The sequence below is a fragment of the Hyaena hyaena genome, unplaced genomic scaffold (assembly GCF_003009895.1).
Source record: "Hyaena hyaena isolate Hyena2069 unplaced genomic scaffold, ASM300989v1 scaffold_463, whole genome shotgun sequence".
Taxonomy (NCBI): Eukaryota; Metazoa; Chordata; class Mammalia; order Carnivora; family Hyaenidae; genus Hyaena; species Hyaena hyaena.
Window position 1 is genome coordinate 523,413 of NW_024081094.1, and position 17,860 is coordinate 541,272.

Sequence of the window (17,860 nt, forward strand, 5' to 3'; positions counted from 1 at the left end):
TATGGAAAATAAAATAAGGGATGCCATTTTCCAGATAGGCAATTCCCCAACCAGGGCTTGTACTCCTGTGGGATGCATTCTGAAAAATTGGGATGATTTTGATCCATAAACTCTGGGGGAAAAAAAAAAAACTCATTAATTATCATGGGGCTGGAGGTTCTCTAGGGAACTTCTAGTTTCCTACTCGGGCCCAGGTAATTCCATCCCAAGTTCCTAATTGGGACCATGACCATCCCATTAAGAAATGGTATTGCCACCACTTCCAAGCTTGTGCTTTAGAGGAATTGAGGAGGTCTAAGGTTAAGCCCTTAATTTATGCTAAATTAGCCACTATTTTACGAACACTGAATGAGAGCCCAGTGGACTTCCTGGAGAGGATGAGAAATGCTCTTATTAAATATATGGCTATCTCTCCTGAAACCCCTAAACCTGAGATGATTTCAAAGGACAAATTTGTCACTCAATCAGCCCTAGATATTCGCAGGAAATTCAAAAATTGGCTGTTGGCCTGGAAGGGACACTGGAGGAGCTCTTATGAGCTGCCAATTGGGTATATTACAACTGAGTTCAAAATTTTAAAAAGCAAAACAACAACAAAAACAGAAAAGGAGGCTTAAAAAAATCAGGCCTTAGTTGCTGTCGTATGCACTATGTCAGACCAGACTTCCCAGGGTCCTGGCACCAAATGCCATTTATGTGGCCAGGCAGGGCACAGAAAATGAGACTGACCTTTGACCTCGGCAGGGACAATAGAAGTCCAAGATTGCCAAGCCATCCCCCTTTTGTGGAAACAATGACTAAAAGTCTGAATGCCCTCAGGGACCTCTGTCTGTGAGGGCTCGGATAACCAGGATCCCTAAAAGAAAATGATGCGGCCTGGGGATCTTCAGGGCAGCTCCCTGGAACTGTTTATTCAAAACCAGAGCCTTGGGTCATGCCTGGAAAACTCACATAACTAAAAGGCCAGTTCATTTCCTTCTTGATACTGGAGCCACATTTTATGTCCTCCTTTCCCCTCCAGGCCAACTATCTAAATGCAGTATAACAATTAGAAGCATCTCTGGAAAACTTAGAACTAAATTTTTCTCTTTGCCCCTGGGATGCATATGGGGAAAACTAATTTTTTCTCATTCTTTCTTGATAATACCAGAGAGCCTTACTTCCTTGCTAGAAAAAGACACTATAACTAAATTAAGACTATAGTGCTACTAACTCCAGAACAGATAAACAATTGTGTGAGTTTTGGGGAATTATTGGATATTGTAGGCTGTAGACACCAGGTCCAATGCTTTCAAGATGTGGCGGGGGGGGATAAATCAGCCAAACCCAGGTTACTAATCCTTGCCTGCCAGTATCTGTACTTTTTGACATTTGTACCTCTATTAGCAAAAACCCTTTGTTGGTTCAAAATTGCAGCGGTCTACCATGGGAACAAGAATACAGGCTCAGTGAAAAGTATATGTGTGAACAGGCCTTGCCCCAATCCACGTTATGGTAACTGCTGGGCTTACTGTCCCTATTGGAGCTGTGTCTTGTGGGCCACTTGGAAAGTTGAAGATAAGGTGGCACTCCCCCAAAAGGGGGCTGCAACCTCCAGCTGTAAGTCAGGAGCCTGTAACCCCATTAATTTTACAATCTTGAATCCAGGAGACCCAAAATGGGAAAATGGCCTCAGGATTGGTGTATGTATGTATATATTGGCGAGGCAGGAACCATGTGGTACTTCAAGAGAGTTGCTGTCTCACTCTCTGAGCCTCAGCTCACAAAGTCTTTCATTCCCTTTATGAGGAAATAGAAAGCAGCCCTTCTCCCATTTCCTCCACAAGAAGAAATCTGTTCCTAGCCTTAGCAGAAACTATAGCCCAGACCCCCAAAATCTCTTCTTGCTATGTATGTGAGGGAAACACCATGGAGCATGGGAGGCTAGAAAATTAGATCCCCATGAATCTTATATTGGAATAGAACACCCCAGTCCTACTACTGGGGTTTGGCTACTTAAAACCTCTGTTAATGGGAAGAACTGCCTTGGCCAGTGGGGAAGAAAGTTCACCATCTCTGTAGGAACGTCAATGTGCCCAGGCCAGAGATTTTATAACTCAACCTCCTGGAGAAACTCAATGGTGGGGGTGTCACCATATATGGCAGATAAAGAAGTAGAAATTATATACAAGTCTACACTCCACTGTGCTCAGGGCCTAGACTTTTTGGGGTCTTACCTGGCTGAGCCTGTGCAGGGATGAATAAGGTTGCTTCCTGGACAAAAAGCCTCAGTGTCCCATCTCTCTGTGTAAGAGACTGGCTACAAGATGGCTGGGATTGGGAGATCAAAGTATTAAACTGGAGGGATATTTACAGAGAAAGAGACCCAGGTGTGTGTGTGCATGTGTTCATGCTCATTAATTCTCCTGAACTCTTTGGCCAAATACTAATCTAACAGAGCAAGAGTCTATGGTATAGAACACACCAGAAAGACTAGAGCTGAGCAGAGACTGCAGAGGTTGCAAAATGCCAGGCATCTTTGGAGTTTTGACAAAAGTGAATGGAGTTGATTTTGAATATATAAAGTTGATTTGAAAAAGACCCAAGGATAACACAGATGTTGGAATTAGCAGGCAAAGGATTTCAGCAATGATTACAAATACCTACAAGGAACTCAAGTAAAAAAGGGGCATAAATCACTGAACATATGAAGAATCTTAGAAGAAAAATGAAAGCTATAACAAAGACAAAGAAAATTATAAATGAAAACATATAGTATCTAAAACAAAAATCCACCAGAATTATCCTAATATCAGATTTTATGGTGTCAATTAACCTGAGTATAGGGCAACAGAGACTATCCTGACAGTAATGGAGAGGAAAGGATTTGAAAGAAATCAAGATAACCTCTTTGACTTGTAGAAAAATATTTAGTAGTAAAATATAATAATTGGAATTCCCAGAAGAGAAAAGGGGTTAGGAGAAAAATAAAGAAGATTTATAAGTTTGATGAGAAGTATCAACCCCTTTTTTTTTCAAATGCTCAACAAATCCAGGGTGCCTGGGTATTCTCGGTTAAGCACCCAACTTTGGCTTAGGTCATGATCTCACAGTTTGTGAGTTCAAGCCCCATGTTGGGCTCTGTGCTGACGGCTTAGAGCCTGGAGCCTGATTTACATTCTGTTTTCCCTTCTCTCTCTCTGCCCCTCCCATGCTCATGCTCTGTCTCTCAATAATAAATAAACATTATAAATAAATAAATAAATAAATAAATAAATATAATGCTCAACAAATCCCAAGCAAAATAAATACATAGACACATATACATAGGCAAATACAAGCAGGCATATCAGAGTCAAATTGTTGGAAACCAACCATAAAGATAAAAGTATAAAAGAAGAAAAAATGACACATTATATAGATTTAGATATATATGAGAACAGTGGATATGAATAACTGTCAAGTTCTCATCAGCAATGCCACAAACCATAAAGAAATAGAATGACAATTAGAATTCTATATATCCACCAAAACTATCTTTCAAAAATGACGGTGAAACAAAGGATTTAAAATGCAAAAATAGCCATGATAAGTTATTGACAGAAGCCCTGCCTTCCAAGAAATATTAAAGGACATTATTTTTTTTTATTTTTTAAAATTTTTATTTATATTTGAGAAAGAGACAGACAGAGTGTGAGTGGGGGTAGGGCATAGAGGGAGACACAGAATCCAAAGCAAGCTCCAGGCTCTGAGCTAGCTGTCAGCACAGAGTCCAATACGGAGCTCGAACCCACAAACCGCGAGGTCATGACCTGAGCTGAAGTCAGAGGCTCAACCAACTAAGCCACCCAGGCGTCCCTTAAAGGATATTATCAAGGCTGATGGAAAATTACATTCAATGGAAACACACATTGTCAAATATTGTCAAATATGATGATATACTAACTAACAATGTACAGAATAAAAAATAATGAACTAATGGAATATTAAGTATAAAGTATATCATGTAATTTCACAGGTATTATGCTGAATCTAAAAAGCCAGATGCAAAAGAGTACATACTGTATGGAACATTTATATAAAGCTCTAGAACAGATAAAACTAATCTATGGTGATAGAAATGTGAACAGTGGTTGGTTCCAAGAGTATAGGATATAAATTGAAAGGGTAGGAGGTTACTTTTTTGAGTTATAGAAAAGTTCCATATCGTGATGACTTTCTGAGTGACACAAGTATTTGAATTTCTCAAGACTTATGAGACTGTACCTAAACTCTATGCACTTCACTATATGAATACCATACAGTGATGACCCTGATGCTGATAATAATAAAATAATAATAATAATAATAATAATAATAATATAATAACACATGGTTATCTTTCCTTCTCTCTCCTCTTCCCCTTTCAAATTTCCTGGTTGCTTCTCTCCAAACTTTCCCCTCCCAAGGACAGTATTTTATTTTTGTGCTTTTTCAAATGTGACCTAGAGTCTGGTAGCTTTTAAAGGATTAAGTATTGCTCTTTTCCCCAGGAGTATGAATATGAATTTAGAGTTACTATTTATGTAATTTTATCTCCTTGTAAAATATTTTAGGAAATGTAAGAATTTACACAAATGGATATGTTTCTTTGACTTCAACCAGAATGTTTCTCCCTTATTTCAATTTTAATGCTATTGTTCAAGGTGCTTTTTAAAAAATTAAAGCCCTTTCCTTTGACACTTAGATCATGTTTGGAACTCCCATGAGAAAGTTAGTCTCATAGTTTAATGGCAATATGTTGGTTTTAATGGAAATACTACTGTGGTATTAGAGTTCCATTATTATTTACTAGTAGTTGTAAATGATTGGTTTATTTGATATATATAGAGAGATAGGTAGATAGATATAGATATAGTTATATAGTTCATATAAATAAAATCTACTCTAAAAATAGGAAAGTTCTCTCTACCAATTCTGTCCAAACAACTATACCAGGCGGCCAGGTGTTGAGTCCCTGCTGTGTCATGGAGAAGGAGACACAGATTATAATTCTTCTTCTTTTAAAAAAAAAATATATTTTTAATGTTTATTTATTTTTGAGATAGAGAGAGACAGAGCAGGAGTGGGGGAGGGGCAGAAAGAGAGTGAGACACAGAATCTGAAGCAGGCTCCAGACTCTGAGCTGTCAGCACAGAGCCCGATGCGAGGCTCCAACCCACAAACCATGAGATCGTGACCTGAGCCTAAGCTTAACCGACTGAGCCACCGAGGCTCCCTGATAACGATTCTTCTATTCATATTCAGAGGCACACAGACACTGAAAAAAAAGTATAATTTGTAAAGCTAAATGTAGACAACAAATTAAACCTTAAAATTAGAAATACAAAAACATGATATAACTGAATTTATTTCAACTATGTTGTATTTATAAATTTAGGTCTAATATCCTTTTCTATTAGGTTCAAAATGGTATACTCGCCAAAATATTATATAAACTATTAGGTAAAAAACATGAATTGGGGCACCTGGGTGGCTCAGTCGATTAAGCTTCCGACTCTTTATTTCAGCGCAGGCCATGATCTCACAGTTCGTGAGACTGAGCCCCGCATCTTGCTCTGTGCTGACAGCGTGTGGCTGGCGCGATTCTCTCCCTCTCTCCATACATCTCCCTGTCCTTCTCTCTCAAAATAAATTAAAAAAGCATTACCAAAAAAACCCATGAATCTACAATAATCTCTCCCTCTTATAAGGAGAGATTTCTTATATTTCTCAAATTAAAAATGAGAAAAATAGATGTTAATTTTTCCTAATTAAAAAAAGAAACTCTCCCCCATGCTATTTCTTAGAACACTTGCTTTAGAAAGCTTGTAATAATGTATTCTTTCTCTGCTCCTTTGAGGTATCTGCATATCTTTCAAAAAGCTAAGTCTCTTGTCAGCTCTACCACCCAGGAATATTTTTCTAAACAAGTAGGGGGGAAAATGTCTTTAAAATGTAATCATCAAGGAAAATGGTGCTCTTGTCTCCCAGTTTCTATGGGAGGAGAGGAGTCTAGTTTCAGCTGGCACCTGGTTCCAAACCCACTTCCTTTCACAGATATAAGAAATTTATTTTTCCTTTGGATAAAGGCAATTAGCAAACACAGGTGGCCTCCCCAATTACCTGGTGAATTTAGGACGAACTATGTGTGACAAATAATGTTGTCAAGACTTCTTATTTGAGGACTAATCAATTGTTTATTTAGAAAAATGAATGCAATTAATTGTATCTGTTTGACTATATGAAAGGTAAGATTTCTTTTTGTCTTTGTGATCTCCTTAATGGATTGTCTGCAATGAGCATCACATTGTGTTTTAATGGTTATTCAAGAATAAAATTGTTTTCTTGCCATACTACTTTTTGGGGAGGTTTTCTGGTTTGACTAGAGAGAGTTTTTGCCTTTAATGATGTTACCTCAACACCCCAGCTCTTTGTGCTTCTGACAAACTGGTGCACGAAGATTATCCCACAGAGCTGGAGTTGACATCTATACGGGCCAGAGACAAGTTGCCATTTCTGTAAACCTTGCAGTTCCAACCCAGGTTCCCAGAGAAGGATTGATGCTTCATAACATGTGTTAACTACATGATTATTCTCCTGATTTTACAAAGAAAAAAGAAATTAAGTTTTAGGACAGTAAAATATCTTGAAGCAGAATTAAATATATACATTTAGTCAGTGATACCAGGGAACTTTGGAACTTCATGGCAATATTCCTTATTGAATGTTGAACCAAACATGATTATTTGCTGAGATGTCTAGCTATGTATTCTTTAATGTGATGCACATTAATTTAATCATCTAAATATGAAACTTTTTCTTTTGAAGTGAAAATTTAGTGAGTGACCAAATTATATAATAATAGTATTCCTTCACAGACCATTGTAGGGAATCTTTATTCTTTGAGAGTACTCTCAAGAAGAATTAAAGTTGGTTTGCCAAAGGGCATATAGCTAGAACATGAGCAATAAGGTTACACGTTTATAAGAATCCCTGACCTCTTTCAGTAGACACGAGAAGATAATATGAATCCTAAAATTATATACTTCAATAGGCCTTCAAAATAATCTTTTAGTTTGGGTAAGAGGTTTGGCACTCACCATGATTAAATTATATGATAAAAAGATCAGCATCAAATTTATTGAAATAACTCTTTCTAGACTTGTTTTACAAAATATTTCTCTGTATCACCATTTCTAATATTTTTTTTGATGTTTTTTAACTGAATGGAAACATCTTCAAGCTAAGGAGTATAATTTGTATCCATAGGTAGCAAAATCACGTAGCAAAAATATCAGCAAACTTGAATTCAGAAAAGTTACCTGTTTTGTCTTTACAGCTAAGAACTACTGTGATCTTGTGAAAGTAATTTCATCTCCTGTACCTTTATTACCTCATGTGTAAAATAAAAGCATTGGACCAAAAGTGTTTTCCAACTGTATGCTTTTATTTTTTTAATTTTTATTTTTTTTAATTTATTTCTGAGAGAATGAGACAGAGAGAGAGAGAGAGCATGAGCAGGGGAGGGTCAAAGAGAGAGGGAGATATAGAATCTGAAACAGTCTCCAGGCTCTGAGCTGGCTGTCAGCACAGAGCCCAATGTGGGGCTCAAACCCACAAACCGTGAGATCATGACCTGAGCCAAAGTCGGATGCTTAACTGACTGAACCACCCAGGCGCCACCAACTGTATGTTTTTACAGTGTTCCAGAGATGCCATTCCAAATTAATAAAAGATCAATGACAGAGAAATAGCATAGTGATGGAAATATAAACACAAACTATAATGTGATGATTCTTTGTTCAAGTAACATTCCTGGCTAAACAAAGGAAAGCAAATTTTCTTTATGATAGCTTTTTTGTTGCATCTATTCAGTTATTGACGTAAGAATGTAATTGTGTATATTTTTATCTTTCTTTCGTATATTTCACCTTTGACATTTCTTTTTTCTTAATCTTTTGAAAAAGAAAATCACTTAATTTATAAGTTAACATGAGGACATGTGCAATTGAATGTACTTTTCCATTTTCAGTGACCTTTTCCTGGTGAGTGCATTAAAGTGCATTGTCTGTGATACCCAGGAGCTGCTCAGGAGACTTAGTGAGTCCAGGAATTTCTGAAAGGTCATAGATTTTATTGCTATTCATTTGACAGCTTTTTTTTTCTTACTTTGATCTGCTCCGTAAAACTCATCGTTGTTAGTCAATAGATTCATCTATATGTGAATATTTACATCCAATTATTTACCATTGTAATTGAGATTCTTTACTGTTGGGACACCTGGCTGGCTCACTCTATAGAGCATGCAACTTTGTTTTTTTTTTTTTTTTTTTGACAGAAAGCAGACACATACTCCCTCTGGATCAGAGGGAGATGGAGAGAGATTGAATCTTAAGCAGGCTCTATGTCCAATGCAGAGCCCCACATAGGGATCCATCTCACAACCATGAGATCATGACCTGAGCTGAAATGAAGAGTGGGATGCTCAACTGACTAAGCCACCCAGGCGCCCCTCATGGGACTCTGGATCTGGGCATTGTAAGTTCAAGCCCCACGTTGGGTATAGAGATCACTTAAAAATAAAATCTTTAAAAAAATTCTTTTACTGTTAAAATAATTTGGGAAAATTATATTTCCCAATAAGGATAATAACTCCAGCAAGGAGAAACATGTGCAAAGGATGTCAAAAACTTGGAACAAGTCAACTATACTCCAGGTGGATCTAATTTCTCTCTTTTGCCAAACATGATCATGATCCCAAGGTACTAATTTGATTGTGCTTTTTTTAAACAAGTCAACTGCTTGATAGGGCTATTCATAATTTTAAAGATAAATATATCATGCTCTAAATGAATAAAGCATATAAAAGTCAACATTTTCTGGCTTCAAAAGTAAACTCACATTTATTTTAAGATCTTGAAATTGATCTAGCTCCACTTTCTATATACACTGTCATGAGTTTTATGAAATTAGTTGAATATTTTGGTAAAGGTTCATCAAACTTGCAACTCACAACACACTTTACATTTTAAAACTGAAGATTAAATAATTATATTATTAATCATAGTGTCAAGATTAATAAACCACTCTTACATTTATAGACAAAGGAATATTTTATTATTGAGGCTATACTGAAATTTAAAGTCATATTTCATTTTATTTTTTAATGTTTGCTTGTTTATTTATTTGCTTATTTTTGACAGTGCACAAGAGTGGGGGAGGGGCAGAGGAGAGGTTGAGAGAAAGAATCTCAAGCAGGTTCTATGCTATCAGCACAGAGCCTGACATGGGGTTCAATCTCATGAACCATGAAATCATGACCTGAACCGAAATCGAGTCAGCTGCTCAACTGGCTGAGCCACCCAGGCACCCCAAAAATCATATTTCAATTTAAATGCTTATTCTAAGCATACTATAGCTATATTTAGTAGCACCTTCATTAACAGTTCCCAATGTACAAATTTAAATCTTCCTTAGTGGTAATAATTAGAGCCTGAATTCTTTAGAGATACTGTTAAGAATGCCTGCAGTGTTCTCTTGGTAAGAGCTTTGTCTTTGCTGACCCTTTTCTATAACTTATAAAAATCTGCAGAGGAATTCTTTATTTCTTTAAACCAGTTCATTCAATGAATCAAAAGAGAATAGTAGATCTTTCTCCAAAATTCATTTAATTTAGATTTAATAGCTCTGTTAAATTTTTAATTCAGTTTTGACAGACCATAAGATTTTAACAATCAATTTATTGAGAAAATTCCTGTGAAAAAGAACTCTCATTTTCCCCCACACCAGTATTATCAATAATAAAAATAATTAAAGCTAATCAATTATTTACTATATTCTAGTCTCATATATTTAAACATATAGATGATATACATAAACATAACGTTCTGTAAAGTATGTAACTTTATCATGACTTATTTGATCTAAGATACCATTGTACCATTGATTGCAGGTAGTAAGATGTCCCATTTCTATGTGCCACTAAGAAGGAAAACAAAGCTGACAAAGAAATTATTACATCAATTTTAAGATACAACAATTATAATCAGTACTGGTATTTATCATTCCAATTTTACATATAAAGTAACTGTATGAGGAAATGCAGGGTCTATAACCTGCCTGACATTCACAGAGCTGGTGAGTGCCAGAGCTGCAGTCTCACTTCAGGGTCTTCAGACGTTAACCACTATTGTATGCTGTCTCTGATACAAAATGAACATAATTTAAACCTATAACAGAATCCAAAATATCTGGAAGAGAACAAGGACAAATCTGGTTGCATTCTGATAAAAATCATTCTAGTATCCGACATTTAAAATCAAAAAGGAGGGGGGCCTGGGTGGCTCAGTCGTTTAAGCATCTGACTTCAGCTCAGGTCATGATCTCAAGGTTCCTGGGTTGGAGCCCCACGTTGGGCTCTGTGCTGACAGCCCAGAGCCTGGAGCCTGTTTCAGATTCTGTATTTCCCTCTCTCCCTCTCCCTCCCCTGCTCATGCTGTCTCTCTCTCTCTCTTCTCTCAGAAATAAATTTTAAATAAACATAAAAAAATCTAAAATCAAAAAGGAAATCATTTCATAAAAAATTATCACACTACATATGATATTTAGGTCAAATCAGCTGTAAAAAAATTACAGTGATTTAACTTTTTTAATTTGGTTGATAATGTGATATTTTATTTAAATGGGATGGTGGATATTGTTGATCAGAACCAGTAGGTTGCAAGACAGGACATATATTTATGATCTAATTTTGGCTAGATTATATATATACATACACACTCATGTATGTACAGAGAAAGCTCCAGAAGGGTATTTATAGTAGTAGGCTGGTGAACCTGCTTGGGGAGTGGTGCTTAATTTCTAGCACTTGCTAATCATCATGGAGTAAATATTCCCACTCTGGCAATCAACCATGTGGCAATCAACACAATACCAATACAATGTCACTGAATGCACAACTGGAGAAGATGTGCACAATTAGATTTAGGAGACGGTAGGAATCAGTTATAGCATCCCTCTGGTTATACACCTAGGTGTTAACTGTGGTACTCTCTGGGTAAGGAAAATGTGCAATTTTAATTTTTTGTTTTTATTCTTCTTATCTATAATTTCATTTGTTTTACAAATGCAAATACATTTTTATTGTTTATGCATATACATATGTGTGCGGGCACAGGTGTGTGCATGTGAACACAGAGCCAATTAGGCAAAGACTTGTCTCCATAAGTCTCCTTACTCTACAGATACAGTAACTTCCAACTCTATGCTATGGATATCATTACCTTATAAATCAAAGAATTGGAACCCATATATCAAAATGAATATTGTTTTAATGAAGCAAGGGGGTTTTGTCCTCAAAAATGTTTCATAAAAAAACGGTTCAAAATAGCTAAAAAAAGGAATCTGAAAAGCAGTCAAAGGACTATTATTTTGTGGTCCATGCTTAGGAAATACACTAAGAAGTTTATTTCTGGGCATTAATTCCTTCTGCCTGCATGACAAGTATTCATAAAGTGCACTTGTTCAAGAATACTTCTAATCTTTTCCCTTTGTATGGTGCACTAAAGTAACAAAATCTCCAAAAGGAATATGGATATAGCATGTTTCATGATTTGTTTTCATTGGTGAAAAAAAATCCTCATGCTTTAAAAATGTATTCAGTCAGTCAAGCCGTTTGTGGGGGAAAAGGTCTACTAAAGTATTAAAAAATGTGAAACAAGTATGACTCATTGTTCCCCAGGTGTTACTCCCCAGATCCTTAGAAGCTTATTCTTGAAAAAGCCATGAGACTTAGCCATAAGATACAAACACCATTTCAGTCACCTAAACCAACTGTTTACAAAGTATTTTAAATCCAAATGAAAAATTATCTTCACAACTTGAAGCTTCTCTCCAATGGAAGAATTACTGAGAGGACAGTGGGTCATTCTCCAAAAGGTAGGTATCATATATATTAGACAAGCCATTTCTACCTAAAACATTGTTTTAACCTACCTTAAAACATTAGTTATAATCAGTCTGTCCTAAGCACCATTTTACTAAACTGCTATTTCTTCCTAAATCTTTGCAGTGTGGAAATAAAAGAACTTCTGTTTGTTGTTTAGCACTTACATATGAAAAGCCTTTTCCATATTTATAAGCTTTTGCCAAATTAAAGGCAGAATTCAGAATATATCTATATGATTTGTTCCCATCATGGACTTGTGCATATTATCTACACTGTCTCCTCATCATAAATATGGAAATGAATTAAATGTATTTAAAGACATGAAATCTCAAAAAATATGCTTCAGGAATTTTGAAGATTAAGATCCTCTCATGATTGAGTACATCTATTTCTGGGGAAAAGACTTCTTGTGTGTAATATAGAAGAAATGGGAATATATACAAATTATGCGCCCTAAATAATGCTTTTTAAAGACGAAAGAATAATACATATTTAATAAAAATGCAGATATGAAGCCAGGCAAGGTACAATTTCAGCAATAATTTTAAACTATCCACTTAGCCTCAAGAATTTGCCCATTAGCAGTTCATCTTCCCGTTCACTAGCATTCAATGATGGTGGACACTGAGGCGCTTTTAGGAGTGGGGAGAGGAAAAATACATAAAACTGAATTATTTATTTCTGAAAACTGAGTTACTTTCTGCTTTTCATCTCTCTAGAATAGTCTTATTGGTTAGGTTTTTGTTCTTTTATTTCAGAAGCACCATACCTGACAGTTCCCACAGTGTGTGAAAGAAATACATTACGATGAACCCTACGTTATTTCGGCAATTCCTTCTGCCAGAAATAAGTATAGAATGCTAATTATTCCATTTTAATTTCTAAGTGTTTTTTGGTATTTCTTAATAAATTTTTAGAGCTTTTGAGTTGAAAGTATCAGTCTTAGTTTAGCTCAGAGTGAATGGGGTGATGGGAGGGATGCTGAGTTGGATTTTAAGACAATGGTTCCATGACCAAATGAGAACAATGTCCGACATATGGGGGTAGTTTTTTTTGTTTGCTTTTGGTTTAATACAAGTAAACCACTAAATTGGTACTCTATACACAGGGGTGTGCCAGATGCAGATTAAAAGTTTTACATTCAAACATATAAAATATCTGGTCCTGCAGAAAATGGAAAATATTTCTGTTTGAATGAATTTAAAACCTGAATTTTAAGTTCATATTCTCTGGCATGTTTTCATATTCTGAACTTTATGCCTAAGTGTGCTTTAGAACTGCTTTGGGTCAAAGTGCAAACTTGAAAACTTGACTTCTGCAGGCTCTGCATCCCCATTCATTGCCATTACTTTCTCTTCCTCATACATTCATCTGTGTGTGTGTGTGTGTGTGTGTGTGTGCGTGTGCACACCTAGGATTTAAAGAAAGGTTAATCTTAACCCAAAGCAATACCAAAAGCCAAACCATCAAAAGTATCACTTCTCAGCTTTTGTTGTTGTTTTATTTTCCTTAGACCTGTGAACGCCAGCAAGAGGTTGGCCTCCATTTAGCAGCACCAAAATTAAGGGGTGGGGGTAGGGATAAGGATAAAGGCATGAGGCTGAATACAGAGGCACTAATAAAATGAATGGAGAGACTCTACTGTATTTTCAAACCCTCAGTTCCCTCAAATACTCTCTCGATAACAGTTCCCAGAAGCCTCTGAACCACAGCCCAAGACTAGGCTTACAGCAACTGACTTCACAGTCTCTCAATTAACTGTCAGGTACCCATCCAATCACCTGATAGTGAAGCCCCTGGGTAGACAAAGCTTTGGATGGATGCTCTCCTCACTGTGCTTTGGCTCTGCCTCCCTGTACCCAGGCTGACTGCCTCCCTCACCTCATGGGTGTCTCTTCATCCATTTGGGTTCAATACTCCAGGCAAGGCTACCTCTTTGTGAGGACGTCTTTCTTTTCTTTTCGGGCTCTGACACCAGCTCTGACTCTCATACTGTGCTCTGGGCCACCACAGCCCCTCATCGCCTCCTGCAGATGCCCATCTTATTTTCTCCTATCTAATGGCTTGAGGATTGAATTGTTTAGTAAAGGAAGGGAAGAGAAGAAACAAGAAGAACAGTATATCACTTTTAATTACTTTGTTGAACAGACTAATCTCATGACAAAACCAAATGCAACTTTTGTCTCCTCCTAACTCATTAAAATTTATTCAGTAGGGGATTATTTGTGTCTTCATTTAGATGAGAACTGAAAGAGATTATCCCATCAATTTTCTCTTTGACTCATGTATTAAGATTATCATCACGAACTGAATATTTGTGTCTTCCCTCCCAGCCACAAATACATATGTTGAAATTAATCCCTGTTGTTGCAGTTGCAGTATTTGGAGAGTGCTGCACTCTCACAAATGGGAGCGGTGCCTTTATAAGGAGAGGTCAGTGACCCAGCTCACTCTTTTCCTGTCCTATGAGGATACAACAAGAAGTTGGCAGTCTGCACGCTGAACAAGAGCTCTTCCCAGAACCCAACCATGGTGGCGCCCTGATCTCTTCCCAGCCTCCAGAAACTGTGAGAAATAAATTTCTGTTGTTTATTAGCCACCAAGTCTATAGTAATTTGTTATAGCAGCCCAAGTTGACTAACACACTTGTGACTCTCTCAGTTCTTAAAGTAATGACACAACAAGTCTCTCTTTACTACAATGTCCACTTCTAAGTAGTAATGTGGGAACCAAGTTTCAGTTTTGATTTACTATCTCTCTGTCTTATGACTACAGGGAATAATGACTCACAGCTGGCCTCTGTTGGGGATCTCTGTCTTGTGTATCTTCACCCTTTCCCAATCCCTACCCACTCAGCTTCAGATTTCTCTAGAGTCAGGGTGGTAGCAGTGGAGAGAAGAGTAAAGAGCAAGAGAGGCAACTCTGGGCACTTTTTACATTGACTTTACTCTGCCTGACCCAGTAGGTGTTGAAATTGGTCCTGTGGGGGTTCTTTAGAGTGGTGAGAAGTTGACGGATTAAGAAGAATGGTTAAAAGTTTTATATATCACTGTAGAGATCCAATGGCAGAATATCATAGAATTGCTGGAAAATATTCAGTGCTAATTGATGATCCCTATCAGAAATCTTTATGAAACTCTACAAAATTATTCAAAATAATTCAAGCTGCTGTTATTGTGCATTACTGCTAACTGACCTGTTTTATGTCTCTGCCACTAGTAAATCTAACCAAAGGATCCACTGCATATATGAACAAAAAAGGAATCCCCTTCCCCAAATCACTGAGGTATGATTTTTTTATTACACTGAAATGCATTTTTATCCTTTACAATTAAAAATTAGTAGGTAACATGATATTTTAAAAATTTATAAGTCTTGATCTACTTAGTTATATTAAGCTTTTAGCAGAGAATATCTTATGAATATTGAAGCCACATAAAAGTTTAACATTCTTAACCCTTAAGTGAAGGAGAAAATTGAACTACAGAACTAAAAGTTACATGAAGTTTCAATTATTCAAATAAGGTTCAAAAAACTGTCCTTGGATCTCAAGCCTAATCTGGGGCTGCAAGTCCAAAAATAGGAAGCAAAGACCTTCGACATAAAAATACAATGAAACCTGCAACTCATCCCTCTTGGTAGGGATGACTAGGCTATTTCATGTCCCTTGTCGCTAGCAGTAACCACTTTAAAATGTGCTATATAGTAATTTTCAAGAAAGTATATATATATATATATAATTTATATTTATATATATGTAGTATATGTAATGTATATATACTGTTATATATATGCAACAAAATATTGTTATTTTGTTCTGTAATTCCAAAAGAAACTTATGATCAGTATGTTCACTGTCATTTTCAAAGCTTTACATTATTAAACTGGTGAAAGACATATACATATATGTATAATATATACACAGCAAAAGGTTCATATTCAGAATGAGAAAATAACCACCTCTAAATAAAAAATTTAAAGAAGGATAACAATAAAAAATGGACAAAAGACTTTGGTAGGCATTTCAAAAAATAATATATTTAAATAGCAGGTAAGTATTAAAAAGGTATCAAGCCTTTGCTAAATTCAAAGTATAATTGTATTTACGTTCTACTACGTACCCCCTAACATGTATGGAGAAAATATGTGGCAACTGGAAGCCTATGTATGGATAGTGAGACTGTGAATTGGTAACTCTGTTTGGAAAAGTCAGTGCATTCCAAATATAAAGCTAAATATATATATATATATATGACTTCCATATGACTCACCAGTTCCACTTTTAAGTGTATACCCAAGATAAATGAGAGCATTGGCTAGCAAAACACCTATGCAAGAGTCGTCATGAAGTATTAATCACAGAAACCAAAACCTGCACCTTGCTCAAATACCTATCAGCAGTTGAATAGGTAAATATAAAAATGCATATTCATACAATGAAATACCACGTGGCAATAAAAATGACCAAATGTTTGCTACCTGCAACCATATGGATGAATTTCATTGATACCGTGATGAGCAAAGTAAGTCAAACAAAAGAGTACATATCATATGATTTCGTTTATATAAAGTTCAACAATATGCAAAACTATGTTTAAATTATGTTGCCTTAAGTCAAGAAAAGTGCTTATTTCAGGGTGTGGGTGTGGGAAATCTTCTAAATCTGGCTCTGAATGATGACTACACAGGTGTACACATTTGTGCACTCTATTGTAACTCAAAGATGTAACGTTTACATTTTATTTCTTACGACTTCATATTTTTCTAAGAAGTTTTAGGTTCACAGCAAACTTGGAAGGTAGAAGAGATTTCTCAAATATCCCCTGCCCTCATCCATACATAGTTTCTTCCATTATCAATCCTCCCCCTCACAGTCAAGTAATACATTTAGTAACTACATTGACTCATTGTAACCACCCAAAATCCATAGTTTACATTAGAGTTTACTCCTGGTTGTACGTTCTATGGATGTAGAGAAATATATAATGACATATGTCCATCATTAAAGTATTACACATAGTATATTACTGTCTTAAAAGTCCTCTGTACTTAACCTATTCAATCCTCCCCCTCTATCCATCCCCTTGTAACCACAAATCCTTCTGTTGTCTTCACAGTTTTGCCTTCTTGAGAGTGTCATATAGTTGGAATCATAGGTGTGTAGCATTCCTTCACCTAGTAATATGCATTTAAGTTTTCTATAAAGACTACTTTCTTTTTATGGCTTTTTATGGCTTGATATCCCATTTCTTTTTAGTGCAGAATAATATTCCATTGTCTGTATGTACCACATTTTATTTATTCATTCATCTACTGAAAAACATCTTTGTTACTTCTAAGTTTTGGCAATTATGAATACAGTTCCTATAAAATTTCATAAGCAAATTTTTCTGTGGGCATAAGTCTTTACAAGTAGTATGATTGATGGATCATATGGTAAGAGAGTGTGTAGTTTTATAAGGAATCTACGTACTGTCTTCTAATATAGCTATACCATTTTGCATTACCACCAATTCCTGGTGCTCCACATCCTCATCAGTATTTGATGTTATTGGGTCTGGATTTTCATTTTGGCCATTTTGATGGGTGTGTAGTGGCATCTCATTGTTGTTTTAATTTACTGATGACGTGGTCAGGAGGGTTTTTGTTTGTTTTGTTTTGTTTTAGGTTTTACATTTTATTTAAATTCCAGTTAGTAGCTAGAACAAACAATCCTAAAATATATATGGAATCACAAAAGACCCCAAACAGCCAAAGTTACCCTGAGAAAGAAAAACAAAGCTGGAGGTCTCACAATTCCAGATTTCAAGTTATATGACAAAGCTGTAGTGATCAAAATAGTATGGTACTATCACAGAAATAGACACATAGATCAATAAAACAGAATAGAAAACCCAGAAATGTACCCACAAT